General features: G+C 33.5%; 1 protein-coding gene and 1 long non-coding RNA gene across 4 annotated transcripts in view; one reads left to right on the top strand and one right to left on the bottom strand.

Moving 5' to 3' along the window:
• Positions 1-17153, bottom strand: part of CaMKII (Calcium/calmodulin-dependent protein kinase II) — an 80297-nt gene that overhangs the window by 55536 nt on the left and 7608 nt on the right. The window contains exon 1 of one of the 3 annotated variants that reach the window (XM_075302179.1): positions 13365-13741. The exons of 1 other annotated variant lie outside the window; for it this stretch is intronic. The gene's annotated coding sequence lies outside the window, so the exon portion shown is untranslated. Of the gene's footprint in view, positions 1-8155; positions 8174-13364; positions 13742-17153 lie in introns of those variants that run through there. One more of the 3 variants, XM_075302180.1, reaches the window with a different exon arrangement.
• Positions 3644-7626, top strand: LOC142227994 (uncharacterized). Its single transcript, XR_012720031.1, has 2 exons — positions 3644-3882; positions 7549-7626. It is a non-coding gene; the product is annotated as an uncharacterized LOC142227994 (long non-coding RNA).

Raw genomic sequence — 17153 nt, 5'->3', positions numbered from 1 at the left:
GACAGACCAAAATATATCTAAATGCTGTAGAGGCAAAGTAGTTATATGCCACAAAAGTAGTTATATCACCCGTACTGTGGCTACTGATTGTGGTTGAGCAGCTAACCGTTCTGAGTAATAGGGATATAAAAGTGGCAGCGTTCACCCATAGAAAAAATCATGAACGGCGTTCTCATTTTAAAACGATCCGTTCAGGAAAATGAATCAACAAACATGTGGTGTCAAACAGAGAACAGACAAAGTCAATCTGACAGCGATAAAATGACGCCATGTGTTGTCAAAACAACGTCCAGCGTCCATGATCTGAAAACCTAATGGTTATGAATATATAAAAAAAAGTCCGCTACCCTGGATTGACCGCACCATACGCGCTAACAGTCGCCTTAGCGCATTGCACCACAGCGGAGTTGCCATAAGAACGTCTAACGAATATTATAAGACTTTTCATGGCCACAGAATAACGAGTGCCGTTCATGAAATCGTGAACGCCCGTTGACGAAACCGTTCACATTCCGTTTTGATTTTTCGTTAACGTTTCCGTTTAATTTTGTTACCGTCCGTTCACAATTTTTGAGAGTAATTTTTTCTATTAGTGTATATAGATGACATTGTCGTAATAGTGTCAGACAAATTCTTGGATACGATCTCTGTTGTCATGAGTGAGTCGTTACAATCTCTATCGGACTGGGCTAGCAGCGGTGGTTTAAGGGTTAATCCAAGGAAAACAGATTTAGCGTTCTGCACTTGAAGAAGGAAAATTATTGGATATAAAGACCCAGAACATCAAGGGGTAAAATTGACCCTCTCAAAATCGGCTCGGTACTTAGCGGTAGTCTTAGACTTCAGACTGAATTGGCTGGAAAATAAAGAGGATCGGAGAACATTGGCAAATGAAACTGTGCCTTTTAACTGGATTTTTTACAACAGTAATAAAACCAATAGCTACATACTGATGGCAAGACTGCACACAAATTTTTTTTTCTGATTCAATCACGAAATTAATTGATCCAATTAATTTTTAATTGATATGTCTTCAATTACAGAAATGATAGTATCAATTAAAAAATTAATTGAAGGTCAATTCAATTAAAAAATTAATTGATATTATTATTTTTGTGATTGACTTTTGTTTCAATTAAAAATTTTGTTGAATCAATTAAATTTTTAATTGAATATTTTTTAAAACTCAATTAAAATTTTAATTGGAAAATTTTTCGTGAATTTTTTTTGTGTGTGATGGCCAATCCACGGATTGGTGTCATCCTCCATAACCTAACCTAATCACAGATGCAATATTACATTAAGAAACCTCAGGACCTGTTTTAATAAACATGCTTGAAATACAAAAACAAGCCATATGTTGTCGGACATTTTCTAAAATCTGTGATAGCGGTTGCAATTAAATATTAAAAAATCGATTATCGATTTTTTCGATTATTTAAAAGTCAACTTTTGACTTTGGGACTTTCGATTTTTTTATGAGTTACCACCACAAAAGAACCTATATGTACACAGAAAAACATTTCCGTAGTTAAACTAACGCTAAATTTAACTTATTTTTATTGAAAAAAAATTATTTGCTTGTAGTTAAATTTTATTATTTTTATCGCAATTTTCCACAGCTTAATGAAATCTTACTTTTTTTTTAAGTATGTCTCAAAAATTTTATGAACTAAACGTGAGTATAAAGTTCAATGACCGTAATTTCGTGAACTGCAGTTAAAAAGTACAACAGGGCATTAAAATTCCCTGGTTTTAACAACGCTTTGTGGAAATCTCTAAATGTGGAGTAAAATTTAGTTCAATTTTCGTGCGTGGTAGTTCATTCTTCCTATAACACAGGTCACTTTTTTTCGGTGTACGTGACATTGCCATTTCAATTCAAATTCAATTAGTCTAGTTTGTTCACTAGAAGAAGTCGATTAGTCGATTTGACTTAAAAAAATCAAAAGTCGATTATAAAAATTTGAAGAGTAAACAATCGATTTGGAACTTTTGAAGACAAACAGTCGATTAGATATGTCTTTATAAGAAAGTTACATTTTCTTTGTTGATATGAATAAGATTATTTGTTGGTCCACCATCAAGAGTGCTACGAAAATATAAAGAAATGCAATCGAGAAATGTCGAGAAGACAGACGTTTCGAATTTATGGCCTGTTCCTGTATATCGAACGAAGCTTTCTTTCGTATTCCAAACGAAAGAAAATTGAGTTTTGTTCTCCTATTTCGAAAGGCAAGTCACTTCATATTTTGTTGTCGAGCAATAAACGAACATATACAATAAGTGTCAAGAAAAAAGTAAAAACATTGTTAACATTTGAATGAATTCTCAGGCCAAAAATTTGAAAATACTCATTTTTAATAATCAATGTATTCTCATACAAACGAAACGAACTTTCAAAAATATAAAAACTCAAGTTCATTCGAATTCGAGTGACTGCCTTTCTTTCGAATGGGGTTGCGTTCGATATACAGGAACAGGGCATTAGTCATCTTCATTATTTCTCTTAGACATAATTCAGACGTATGACAAAGTAAATTTTCCATTATTGAAGCTCGATATCAATATTATTTAGGAAAACCGTCATATATTAAATGAGACATTCATTTTTCTTTATGCAAACATAATTGGTCAAAATTGGTCATGCAAAGAGCATTAAAATACTTAAAAATTGAATAAATTAAAATTTATTTCCTAGACTCAAATTTAAAAGAGAATTATGTCTTAACCTTACTTCAATTCTCCGCTTCTATGGCTCAGTATCAGTATCAATACCAAAATCATCAGTCTAAAGACAAAATCTTTGCAACCGGACATGCTTTTTTCAGTGTAGGTGATGCTCAAAATCTTTGGATCCAAGTACACATTCGACCATGTGCTTCGCATCAACTGATATACAATATTCACTATCTCCTCCATAATTTTGTTATCCACCCCAATATACGTGCACACATATGTCCATATGAGCCTACAATCATTGACTTGGTCATATGAGATTAGTTTATGGGAAATTTCGTAAATTGTTTAAATATTGAATTTATTTGAGCTTTTACTTTTTAGTACTTACGAGACGATTAAGTACATGCCCAACTGTTGTATACATACGGACATATGAACCCAAGGACGGACGGACGGACGGACGTATGGATTTCTATATCCCACACAATCTTATGGGCCTTTTAATACAAGTGTTCAATTACAAATAGCAAGAGACAAAAATACTCAAATTGGCACATTTTACATTTAAGACCAAATGACCACCGCAACAACATGATAATGTGCTGATGATGATGATCATCTCAACCGTGTATTGCAATTAATTTTCATTTGGTGTTTTTTTTCAAATAGTTTTGTTTTTCTTAATTGATTGAATTGTCGGTCTACAAGTTTGTATTTAACGCATATGCAATTTGTGATTAAGTCAAAACCCCTGCCACCATTTCCACCACCGCAATTGTTAATGACAATAGTGGGCGGCGAATAATCAACCTCTCATACTATTCACCAATTCATTCATCCACACTTAGCTATTTGAGTTAGTCGATACATCCATCGATTATTGCGTTAATTAAATTATAATTGTTATAAATTAATTAGTTTCGAATTCAGTAGCCTCATTCGGTTTGTTTGATTAGCCCATTACCAGTGTCACCGCAATTGGCCAAATTAATTTTTGCCTGAAACTGAACTAAGCTGAACAAATAGAAGAATAGAAAAAAAAAACAACCAAACAGATAAATTTATTATTATGTGGGTGAAGCGTCGGGAAATTGTCTATTTAATTAACCCATTTATTTGTACTTTTCGTTGCTTTCATTTTATGGATCATCAAGTTGAAATATTCAGTAAAGTGTCCGTATGCATCGATAACTATTTCGGGTAATACTAAATTTGATATACAAGACAAGTAAGGAAAGTCTAAAGTCGGGCGGGGCCGACTATATTATACCCTGCACCACTTTGTAAATCAACATTTTCGATAGTATATCAAATCCGTCAAATGCGTTGGGTGCTATATATAAATGTCTGATGTCTGGGACTATGTTAGTAAAAAAAAATATGGGAAACATTTAAATCTGAAGCAATTATAAGGAAACTTCGCAAAAGTTTATTTATGATTTATCACTCGATATATATGTAATAAAAGTTTAGGAAAATTAGAGTCATTTTTATAACTTTTCGACTAAGCAGTGGCGATTTTACAAGGAAAATGTTGTTATTTTGACCATTTTTGTCGAAATCAGAAAAACATATATATGGGAGCTATATCTAAATCTGAACCGATTTCAACCAAATTTGGCACGCATAGCTATAATGCTAATTGTACTCCCTGTACAAATTTTCAACTAAATCGGAGTTAAAAATTGGCCTCTGTGGTCATATGAGTGTAAATCGGGCGAAAGCTATATATGGTAGATATATCTAAATTTGAACCGATTTCAACCAAATTTGGCACGCATAGCTATAATGCTAATTGTACTCCCTGTGCAAAATTTCAACTAAATCGGAGCAAAAAAATGGCCTCTGTGGTCATATGTGTGTAAATCGGCCGAAAGCTATATATGGGAGCTATATATAAATCTCAACCGATTTCAACCAAATTTGGCACGCATAGCTACAATGCTATTTCTACTATCTGTGCAAAATTTTAATTAAATCGGAGTAAAAGATTGGCCACTGTGGTCTATGAGTGTAAATCGGGCGAACGATATATATGGGAGCTATAACTAAATCTGAACCGATTTCAATAAAATTTGGCACACGTGACTACACTACTAATTGTACTCCTAGCGCAAAATTTCAACCAAATTGGGGTAAAACTCTGGCTTCTGGGGCCATATAAGTCCATATCGGGCGAATTATATATATGGGAGCTATATCTAAATCTGAACCGATTTCAATAAAATTTGGCACACTTGACTATAGTACTAATTGTTCTTCTTGTGCAAACTTTTAAGCAAATGAGAGTAAAACTATGGCTTCTGGGGCCATATAAGTCCATATCGGGCGAAATATATATATGAGAGCTATACCTAAATCTGAACCGATTTCTTCCAAAATCAATAGGGTTCCATTCTTAGCCAAAACACATACTTGTGCCAAATTTGAAGTCGATTGGACTAAAACTGCGACCTACACTTTGATTACAAACTGTGTTCACGGACAGACGGACATGGCTATATCGACTCAGGAGCCCACCCTGAGCATTTTTGCCAAAGACACCATGTGTGTATTTCGTCTCCTTCTGGGTGTTGCAAACATATGCACTAACTTATAATACCCTGTTCCACAGTGTGGCGCAGGGTATAAAAATGGGCGTGCAAACATGTTTCAAGATCATAATGTTACTTTTGGACCGTGAACATGTAACATGTTTGTTGTAAACTTTTCTTGAAAATTATTTTTGGCGAAAAAAAACAATGTTTTTTCCATATTCCCCGTCCAAAAATAACATCATGTTCTTGAACTATCTTTGAGGTACTTTCTTTTTGGTGTACCAAGACTATTGGTCCTAATACACTGAAAAAAAAAAAACTATTCACCTAATATTAAATATTACACCCAAAAAAAGTAAACCCTCTAGGGCCTTCAACATTATTTTAATTCATGGAATTATTATAATTAATAAAATAAAATTAATTAATAAAAATAAAAATTGTGAACTAAAAGGGATTTACAAGATTTTCTAAATTCGTATTTCCAAAAAAACAAAATAGTTCTGAATTTCTTAAAATTTGTAAATTTTACCACATATATGGTTCTGTCTTTACATGTTTTATAATTTTCCAATTTTTTCCTTCAAACTACGAAATTTTCTTTTACAAGTGAAAAAAAAATAATTACGTATAATAAATATTCTTAAATTTGTTGAAATTAATTTGTGATATCGACGTGTAATCGCACTGAAACAAGCATGCCTGGTTCCAAAGATTTTGTCTTTAAAAATTTTGGTAGTGATTCCGAGCCAAAGAAGCGGAGAATAGAATTAAGGATACTTTTAAGACACAATTCTCTTTTCAATTTGGGTTTTGAGTACTTGCTTCTAGGAAGCACATTTCAATTTTTCGTCTTTTTTTCAGGTTTTTTTTTCTTCATATGCTATCAAAGTCCTTTAAAACCTAGTTAACGACAACTTTATTTTCCAAATTCAGACTTGACTTCTTGTAGAAATTATGCTATGTTTCAAGTAAAAAACGTCTTTAAAATAAAGTGTTGAAAAACATGTCCTTTATTTGAACGATTTTTTGTTTTGTAGTCAAGATGCAAAAGACAACAAATTTAAAGAAAATTTCATTAATTTTAAAGAATTTTTCTGAATTATTAAAGTCAAGTTGACCTTAGCCCAAACATTTTTAAGTGAAATCACTTAATTATAAAGACAATATAACTACATTGAAAAGTTTATCGACTTTTGGTCAAGGAAAAAAACTTTATATTAGAGAAATGCGTCTTCTATGCTAAGCAAAATTGTTGTAAACTCGTCTTGGAAATTATATTTGGCGAAAAACAAAATGTTTTTTTTTTTTTCATAATCCCCGTCCAAAAATAACATCATGTTCTTGAACCATCTTTGAGGTGCATTCTTTTTGGTGTACCAAGACTGTTGGTCCTAACATAATACACTGATTTGGAATATAACTTAGTTCAATATTTTCACGAGATAGTTCATTTTTCCTATAATGTAGTTCACTTTTTTCTGTGTACAATTTAGTTAAAATTTTCTAAAATTAATCAAAATTTTTCTTCCTGGTGGGCGGGTTCAATGTGTATGAAACAGAGGTGAGCACGTGAGTAATATTTTACTCACGCACACTCACGACGGAAAAAATCTTACTCACGCACGATATTGTTTGGTAGGTCTCACGCTCACGCACACTCACGAAAATAAAACTTTTACTCACGCACACTCACGCACGACAATATCGTGACTCACGATATATGTCGTGACTCACGATTAGAATTAGAATTAACATAGTATGTCAACTTTGGTTGAAATCGGTTCAGACTTAGATATAGCTCCCATATATGTTTTTCCAATTTCGTCAAAAATTGTCAAAATACCAAAATTTTCCTTGTAAAATCAACATTGCTAAGTCAAAAATGACTCTAGTTTTCCTATACTTCTACTACAAATCTATCGACCGATAAATCAGAAATCCACTTTTCCGAAGTTTCCTAAAAATTGCTTCAGATTTAATATTTTTTATTTTTACTAATATTGTGTTCCACCCCCCAGGGCATTAGCCGACTTAAATTTTAAGTCTATAGATTTTGTAGAAGTCTAACAAATGTTGTCCAGATCGAGTCAGATTTAAATGTATGTATATGGAAACATAAACCTTTATATATGTAGCACCCAACACATTTGGCGGATTGATGATATGGTATCGATAATGTGGATTTACAAAGTGGTGCAGGCTACAATAAAGTCGGCCCCACCCGACTTTAGACCTCCCTTTCTTGTTTAAAATTAAATCCAGATTCTATAAAAATAAAATTACGTTGCAGAATTTATTTATCTAATATGCCATTTTCTCTTTGCAGTATATCAACAAAGCTATTTACGAACAAATAAATGTCAGTTTATATGAGGTCAAAGATTTCTTGTCCTTAAAATTCGAATTTTATGCCAAAACTTTTCAATGAAATCGCATAAGGGAAAAAGCAGTATTCTAGCTACTAGAGAAGAAAAAGCACCAGAATAAGATTACTTCATTAATGTATTTTAGAGAAATGTTCGTTGTGCCCTAGTATAATCGATACAGATGTTAACATCAGTCCTTTATCCTTTATTTGTATAGGGATTTATTTTTGCAGTGATAATTATTTTATAATCTTTCTCAAGCTAGCTATAAAACAAACGAAATAGATAAAAATTGTCTTCAAACCGCCATACAAATACAAAATATCACCATTCCAATTTCTCACCACAAACTCCAGATTTATGTTCTCATAATTTCGACTTAACTCACTCTCTTGAGTTTATGACTATTTTGAGAGTTTTCTTAATGACATTTACCATAGTATCAGAGGAGAACAAGTGATACTTAACACCCATTTTATAGCACACACACACACATACACGCGCAGGCACACTGTGATATATCATGATATACATAAATACTTTTACATCAACAACACAGCACGATACCTGTGTTGTTTTGTTGCGTCTTTCAAGTTGTTTTTGTTTTTTTTTCTTTATTTGTTTTACTACACCAAAGAAGAGTTCATCTTTGCGAAATCCATATCCGACAAAAATTTCTCTTGTTCTTCTTCTTGTTCTTTTTTAAACATAATAAACATTCTCCACATTCACATAGGCTGCGGACAAATTTTCTTCTTCGCCAACATCATCATTATTATCCGCATCTGCGTTGAAGAAATTCGTTTTTAAACAATGGTGGAGGTGGTGGTGAAAAGGAAGAGATGGAGGACAAGAATAAAAAATATACCACCACTATACATTTTTTGGCAAAACACGACGTCACATTTTTTATTGGATGTCTTTTTTGGTTTTTGGTATCTTGGTCATTATTTTTGTTTTTCACTTGAGTGTGATTTCGATTTCGTCGTTTTTTTTTTTTTTTTTTTTTGAAAATGAAAATTTTGAAATTTTTAACTTTGAAGCAATGTCATTTCATTCTCATTCCTGAACCGTTAAATACAAAGAATCCGCCAACACCAAACAATCACACATTACCGTCGCCACTGCAGGCTGTTGGCATCGCCAGCAGTCAGTCAGCCATAAGTAGAAGTAGTATATTTGATTTTATTGTTATTATTTTGAAATTTTATTTATCACATCATCATCATCAGCGGCAGCATCAGCAACGCGACGATCTTCTAGATGGCGATCTCATCATCGTCGTCGCTGTAGTTTAAAAAGAACACCAATCATCATCCCCCCAGCCTCATCAAGAAAATTACAGCAAAGAGATGTGAGCGTGAATGAGATCTCATTCACTGTCACGATAAAATTAATTAAAAATAAATAAATAGGCGTGAATAGGGTAAACCAACCTCCCTGAGTAAACTGTTGGATATAAACTATATAACCCTTCTTCAGACACGCACCATACCTAACCTAGCCGAGTCATAACTACACTCTCTCTCTCTCTCTTTTAACAAAAAAAAATGATAGTCATCACAGGTTAGATTAGGTGTCGTACTTCACTTATACAGGGTGGCCCAAAAAGGACTGAAGGATTGAAAATAACAATTTTTTTTTTTGTTTTGCTGTATGCGCATTTGCTCCATCTTGCTGGAACCATATGTTTTGATTATTCTCAACATGTGGACGCAAAAAATTGTCTATCATAGTCCTATACAGAGCCCCGTTAACCGTTGCTGGGTGACCGTCCACATCTTCGAAAAAATATGGACCGATAATTTTATCAGCCATAACACCGCACCAAACAGTACATCTGACGGGGTGTAATTCACGCTGATGTAATGCCCTAGGATTTTGAGTGCCCGAAAATCTACAATTTTGTTTGTTTACATAGCCATTTAAGTGGAAATGAGTTTCATCGCTCATTATAAGATTGTTTAAAAAGTTATCATTTCCAGATGTTCACTTGGATCCGCCTAATTATACATTTATTTTAAACCTGATATCTGTCAATTGCCAAGGAGCCTAACCAAGTGGTGGTTGTTTTTTTCTTTGCCGCAACGTTTAAAACCATGATTTTCTTGCAAACTAAATTTTATTTAGGTTTCGCAATCTTTAATATCACGTACATATTTTTTCAGTGTAGGGTGGGCTTGGCATAGTGGCAGCTGTCCATTATGATATTAGAGGTGGTGAACTTCTCTCTTATCAATGAGTGCTGTCCTATTCTATAGTTTAGCTCAGTAACAAATAGAGCAATACGAACATAACATACTCTACACCCAGAAAAAAGGGGCTCTAATGCCAACTGAACTTTATTTTAGTTCATGAAGATTAGTTGATTTTAGTTAAATTTTGCACAATATGAGTAAATGTTCCTTATTTGAATAATTTTTTGCTAACTTTAATGACATGAACTAAAAATAATAATAAATTCATAAGTCTCTCAAATGAGTAAATTTTACTAAAATTGTACCTGTCTTGAACTTCGTACAGCGCTAAAGACATTTTACCAATTTTTAAATCCAATTTTTTCTTTCAACATATGAAATTTTCTTAAATAACAGAAAAAAAATTATTATTTTTAAAAAAATTTCTTCAGTTTGATAAAAAGTATTAACTTATTTATAACATGTTGCAATTAGAAAACTATTTTAGTTAAAATTTTCTAAAATAAACCTACATTTTCTTCCACGGTGGGTTCACTTTTTTTTGGTGTATTTCACCCGGATTATGTATCACAGTTCTTAGTCTTGTTAACGCTGCCATACTAGTAAAATATTGAACAACTGTGTAATCTCATTGAGAGACAGGCCAATGTTTCTGACCGCTGTCAAATTTATGAACACAGAACCCGGTCGATTCAGGTCAGGACACCAATTGAAAAAATCTGGGGTTTAATCACCAAAATTCGAAGTTGCTTTTTTTGCATGTGTACAAAGTCAATGTGGCTCCCCACGTCATATATTCAATGCTGAGGTTAAAGTTCAACTTTCAGTCCAATATAAATCAGAGATCTATTACATAACCAACAAAGAAAATGTCAATGCCGCGTGGATTGTGGATCATTTAAGGGGGTCTTACATCCCTTGCAGAATTACTCCAGAATTTGCTTCAAGACAATTTTCCTTTATGCATGTGCATATCATCGACAATACATCTGAAAATTTCCACAGACTGATACTTCTAGAGAAATAAACAAAAGATACCAAAAGAGGATGGTCAATCCTGGAAAATTCATTTAAAAAATAACTATTTTTTAAACTAAAATGAAAGATAGAGTTTTGCCCTTGAACTTATTATTTTCAAAATTGCTAAAAGGTTGCAATTTTGTGCAAAAACGTTCTCTAAACGGGAAGTTTGTATTTTTTTATTGCAGAAAATACAAAACACGACAAAAGTCGGGTTTGGTAATTGGGTACCAATTTCTGCCGCATTTTTATTTAAAGGCCGGTATGCACCTCTAGCGAAAAATTTCATTCCCATAAGAAATGCATTGCTATTTATGCTAACGAAATTTTCGGTAGCGTTCAATTTCGTAAGCTGGTACGCACCTCTAATGAAAATAACAGGGTTGTCAAAAGCATATTTTGGCAGCAAATATTTAATTTATTACAATCATTGTGTGCGTAAAAGTTTTAAAAGGTCTGTAAATAATAAACAATTTATTTGAGGAATATTTGGAACATATATTAACAATTTTTATTATTAGCTGGTTTAAAATTTGTGTACACAGCCCTGTTTTTTTTTTTTTATTGTAGACTTAAATAAATTTTTGCTCCCGAAAATTTCGCTAGAGGTGCATACCGGCCTTAAAAAGTAAAATGTAAAAATCTCTATAACAGTTAATGTGGATTTCATTGATGAAATATGGCAACTCTGAAGAGAATATATCCCGAGAGTGAAAATACAAGAGAACGAAACTGTGAAGCGAAACTGCGTCAGTAGATGGCAGTCATGAGGAAAATTTCTCTAATATCATGTAGTTGTTGTCAGCGCTTCTCTCAAATATCATACAGTTTGCGTCAGCGTCACCCAGTTTAGTTCAGAGTTAAAATTGATATCTTTGAGAAAATATGTCCTTATGAGAGCATGAGATATTTCACAAATATAAGGAATATTATGAGCGTAATGTGTAAGCCACATATTCCGATTTTCAATTCCCCCCCATCACTCATAATTCACGCGTGAATGACAATTGCCTCATGAAAATGGAGTCACTAACACACCTCTAAGCAGACATTTTCATAGTGGGCGGAAGATCAGGCGGTTGAGAATAGAGTAGTAAATGTTCAAAACGTTTTTCATTATTTGTTCTCTGTGTGATTTTTCAAAAAGGAATGAACAAACAAACTTACAGACGAGTGTACGCGCGCGAGTATACAAAGATTTGAATATTTCTGAAACCAAAAATGAAAAAAAAACAACAACAACGATGAAACCTGGACACCACCACCAAATCTTTAAAAATAGAAATTCTCACATTTTATTCAGATTGTGGACAAAACGGAAGGAGGGGGTGCGTCGATAGCAGGCCAGCAAAAGAAAAAAGGGGGCAAGTGGCCGTTCGGTCAAACTGTTGGACATTTAGCTTTGCATTATGATGCTGACGATGATGATTATGATGGAGGGGAGAACAAATCTTTGGTCTATACCAGAGGAGTGAAAGACAGAAAGGGGACACCATTGTAGCCAGGCGCCCAGACTACCCAAAACTAGATCGAGCGAGTATTATTTTAATTATGCCACATGGTTATGGGTTACTAAATTTGTTAAAATTTCTTACAATATTATTTCACACAAGTTCACAAGGATTTTTATGAGTAATTATGATTGGGTAGGTTTGGTATTTTAGGTATTTTTTTGGCTATTATCGAGAACAAGAAAATCGTTACTTGTGTTTCGCTTATCTTTTCAACTTGGTATACTCAATCAATTGTTCGTAGCCTTTCGTTGATTTTTCATAGCCTGTAACACATTTATCCGGCTCTAGTACACTGGGCCTTCCCATCGCTGTGTCAAACACTCACAAACACACTGTGTATACATCAAGGATTGATGGAACAAAAAAAAAGACTTCTTTTCTATACTCCACGAGGTTTTTGGGTCAAATTCGCAGAACAGAAAAATTAATTTAAAATTATATACATATAGAACAAATCATACATAAATAATAGTGGTTGGTTGGTCACATTTGGTTGTTGCTATTTACGAACAATTTTTTTTATTTATATTTTTGTACCCAAAAGTTGTATTTTTCGAAACACTGTGCAGCCGCTGTGAATGGCTATGTGCCAAGAATTTCTTATTATTTAAAAATTTGTTTTTTTTGTTCGTTATTTATTTATTTTTTTTTTACGAAACGATGTACGAGAATTTTTGCTTATTTCGGGGCACACTACACAAATCCAAATGTGAGGTCAAATATTTGAAATTCAATAAGAGTAGACCGACGACAAGACCAGGCCAAAACCCCACCACCAACATCCAGCCATCATAGGGGAGAAAGACGGGCAGGAATATAGCCGAAACACCAGCCAACCCAACCAACCAACCCACCACAAGCAGTAGCTCAAGCCATGCAGCTAGCACAACACCACTCCTCAAACGGAGAGAGAATGAGCGCGCCGTAGCTTAGTTGGTTTAGTGGAGTAGAGACCTGGTGTTTTTGCCATCATTGTCGTTGTTTGGCTGATGGTGGAGAATGGCAATAATTCGATAAAAAAATTGTATATATTTTTTTGCGTACTTTTTTTTTTTGTTTCTTCCTTTTTGGGCGATTAAAACAGGCGGAGGGCAGCCAGACACCATACACTTTTATTTTGTTAAACAAATTTGGAAACTTCTTCTTCTTCGTTGGGCAGAGTTTGCCGTAGTTTCATATCTTTTCACAAACGGTTTTTGTTTTATTATTTTTGTATTTATTTATTGTTTTTTTTTCGGTTCTTTTCGCGGAGCACTTTTGCGCTGCTCTTTGTGTGAATTTCGACGATAACTCTCGGGCAAAAAGTGTTGTCGTCGTTTCGTAGTTTATTTCACTCTTCTTTTTCACTATTACTTCTCCTATTTTTAGAATCTTTTTCAACACAACAGAATTGTGTGGCTGCTGCTGCTCATTGCGGTTGTCGTAGACCACCGAAGAGATATGCCAAGACGCAAAACTCACTCGCCACAACTCATTTACTCACTCATTGCAATCAGCTGATTTTGGCCAGCATTTAGCAGCAAATAGCAAGAGAGCGAATTAATGAGTATTCGAATGAGCGAATGAGCGAATGAGCGAATGAGTAACATCGGCAATACCAATACAGCAACAAATCCAATCACATTTCGATGCTACCAACAAACAACAATCGCAAGGCCCCAATGCGCAAGTGTTGTTACCCATATCCATCGATAAGTGAACCATCGGCTGTGAACGAACCGTTTGGTACCCTTCATATTCATCGTTTTTATTGTCTGCATAGTTGACTAATAAGACAATGCATTGGGAGGGGGAGCCACCGTGGTGCAATGGCAATGCTGGTGACATTTCTGAGGGTTTCAAAGCTTCTCTAAGTGGTTTTACTGCAATGTGGAACTCCGTTTGGACTCGGCTATAAAAAGGAGGTCCCTTGTCATTGAGCTTAACATCGAATTGGGCAGCACTCAGTTATAAGAGAGAAGTTCACCAATGTGGTATCACAATAGACTGAATAGTCTAAGTGAGCCTGATACTTCGGGCTGTCACCTAACCTAACCTATTGGGAGGGGGTCGAATACAATTTTATTTTATCACCTCCGGCAAAGTTGCACTTTCTTTTGTTATTCATCGATATATTGATATTGATAACTGTGACCCTACACAGAAAAAAATTTCCGTAGTTAAACTAACGCTAAATTTAACTTATTTTTATTGGAAAAAAATGCTTGTAGTTAAATTTTATTATTTTTATCGAATTTTTCCACAGCTCAATGAAATCTTACTTTTTTTACGTATGTCTCAAAAATTTTATGAACTAAACGTGAGTATAAAGTTCAATGACCGTACACATATGTTCAATATGAACTAAAACAAATGAAAATTTTCGTACAATTCCCAAAAATAGTAATAGTAAATAGTAAAAATAGTATGGTTAAAATGGTCATGATTTGGCGCCAATGATTTTCTTCTTTACTTTTAAGTAATTTTTTTCTTCTAAGAGATTATGTAATTTCGTGAATTGCAGTTAAAAAGTTCAACAGGGCATTAAAATTTCCCGGTCTTAACAACGCTTTGTGGAAATCTCAAAATGTGGAGCAAAATTTAGTTCAATTTTCGTGCGTGGTAGTTCATTCTTCCTATAAAACAGTTCACTTTTTTTCGGCGTAGCAATGTTTCATATAAATCTAAGGGCGTTTTCGTTTCGCAAAAAATATGTTGCATTGATGTTACACTATTTTTTCCCTCATTGTATGTATTTTCGCCCAAATGATAGTGTCATTCCAAAGTTATTGCATATTCATAATATTGTGAGGGATTCACGATGCAAAATCTATGACATTGTCCTTTATATTTTGCAATCAATTCCTAGAGTGTTGCACCTATTTTTCCCAATCGAAATCGCCATAAACGACGTTTATATCAATCCAGTAAACATACAACAAATGGTACACGCAAAAAAAATCTTTCCTCCCAAACGAAATTTTAGACAAACAAAGTTCGTTTCTCATTTGCTTTTCGTTGAAACGAAGTGTATTTGAAAGAAAAGTATATACTTTTTGTGGTAAACGTTTATTCTTTTCCAGGATGTAAAAACAATTTCATAAACTCAAAATAATTTTTTTTCTGGCTAATTGCATTTTCCCTCAAATCTTTCTCACTTTCACGAAGTTTTTTAGTTCTTAGCACCTTTTTCTGTAATACAAACAATGTAGAAGAAATTATAAGATTTTATAAATTTTTTAATTTTTTTTTTACCTTTCGCCTGGACGGAGAATCGAACCGCGGACCATGCAATTTGTAAGCCAACACACTATCCACTGGGCTATGTAGCCGTTATTGTCATCAATAGACAATTACCCATATAAGTTATATTTATATAGAATAGCTTGCGGCGCCCACGAGCCGATTAAACAAAGTTTATTTAACAGAAAAATACATTTAGTTAGGCACCGTGGATCAGTGGTTGCTACATCCGACTTGCATGCCAAGGGTCATGGGTTCGATCCCTGCTTCGGCCAAAGTTTTTTTTTTTTACATATATTCCAGATGGTCGGAAGATTCCGGAAAAATGTTCAACACTACATTCTACTACATTAAATTTTTAGTATGAACTTTAAAATGTGTCTTATTAAAGACCTAAAGTCAGAAAAGAACAGTGTTTGAGATAAACGAAATGGACTGTGTTTTTGGTTCAAAAATAACTTTTTCTATTGAAAAAATAAAAATTTTGTAACAAACGAATTTTTTTGGTGATAAAATTGTATATTTTTCGAAGCAATTCAAAAAACTGCAACAAAAGAAAAACGTTTTCGGTACACGTTTTCCAAACGTTTTTTTTCTTTGCGTGTACCTATCCCCATTTATATCGCCATATAAACCACACCCAGAAAAAAGTGCCTTCGAAACTAAAGGAAAAATTCTTCATCAATATAGTTTATCCATTTTATTTCCATTAAGGTAAATTTTTGTGAGAAATAATAAAATTTACTCGTTTCAGTAAAAAAATCCTAAACTGTAAGCAGTTAGGAATAGTTCATTAACTAGAATAAGGCATGGAATTTTACTAATACTGTTTTCTTCGCTGGGTATAAGAATTTACTACTGAACAAGAAAATTTTATTCACCGATAACAAAGCATTCGTAGAAATAAACAAAATCCGAACTAAAACCAAGTTTCCTCAAAATTAGTAAAATTTCTTATAAAATGATAATTGCGACTTCCTTTATAATAGAAAGTTTTTCATACATACGAACAACACTTGGCATAGAAAAATATTTTAGTTCATTCGTACTAAGAAGTATGCAATCCTTTCAAAACTTAAGGAAACACACTTGTTAGAATATAGGAAATTTTCCTATATTTCTATTGTCTACCTGTAATCGATACCGTCATCGTAATCGATGTGTTTGCGCGTGGGTGTAATCGATATAGTTGCGCGTGGGATGTTTTTTAGTTGGAATCGCGTTGTTGTGGTATACGGAGAGATTGTTAAAAAATTATAGGTAAAATAATATAATAAGTAACAAATAAAATATATAAAAGATTTATTATTTTAAATTAGTGAGAAAAATGTTCGTTTTTTTTAAATAAATCTATCAATGTTCGTGATGGTGGAAAACACCAGCAGAATAACAACCCTTTCATTTGTCTTCATTTTGGAATCTTCAATTATCAGGTAATATTCAGTGACGCTAACCTTTTGTAACAAAAATGGTTTATGATTTTTTATATTTGTAGGTATTGAAATTGTAAAAGGAGGACAAAATCGTTACGCAGCAACTTATTAAAAGTGAAAAGTACAAGAAGAAGAAAAAATGCGTTTTGCAGTTGATGACATTACATGGAAATTGGAA

Source organism: Haematobia irritans, chromosome 3 (assembly GCF_050003625.1).
Source record: "Haematobia irritans isolate KBUSLIRL chromosome 3, ASM5000362v1, whole genome shotgun sequence".
Lineage (NCBI taxonomy): Eukaryota > Metazoa > Arthropoda > Insecta > Diptera > Muscidae > Haematobia > Haematobia irritans.
Note: the sequence above shows the minus strand (reverse complement) of the source record. Positions and strands in the feature narration are given on the sequence as shown.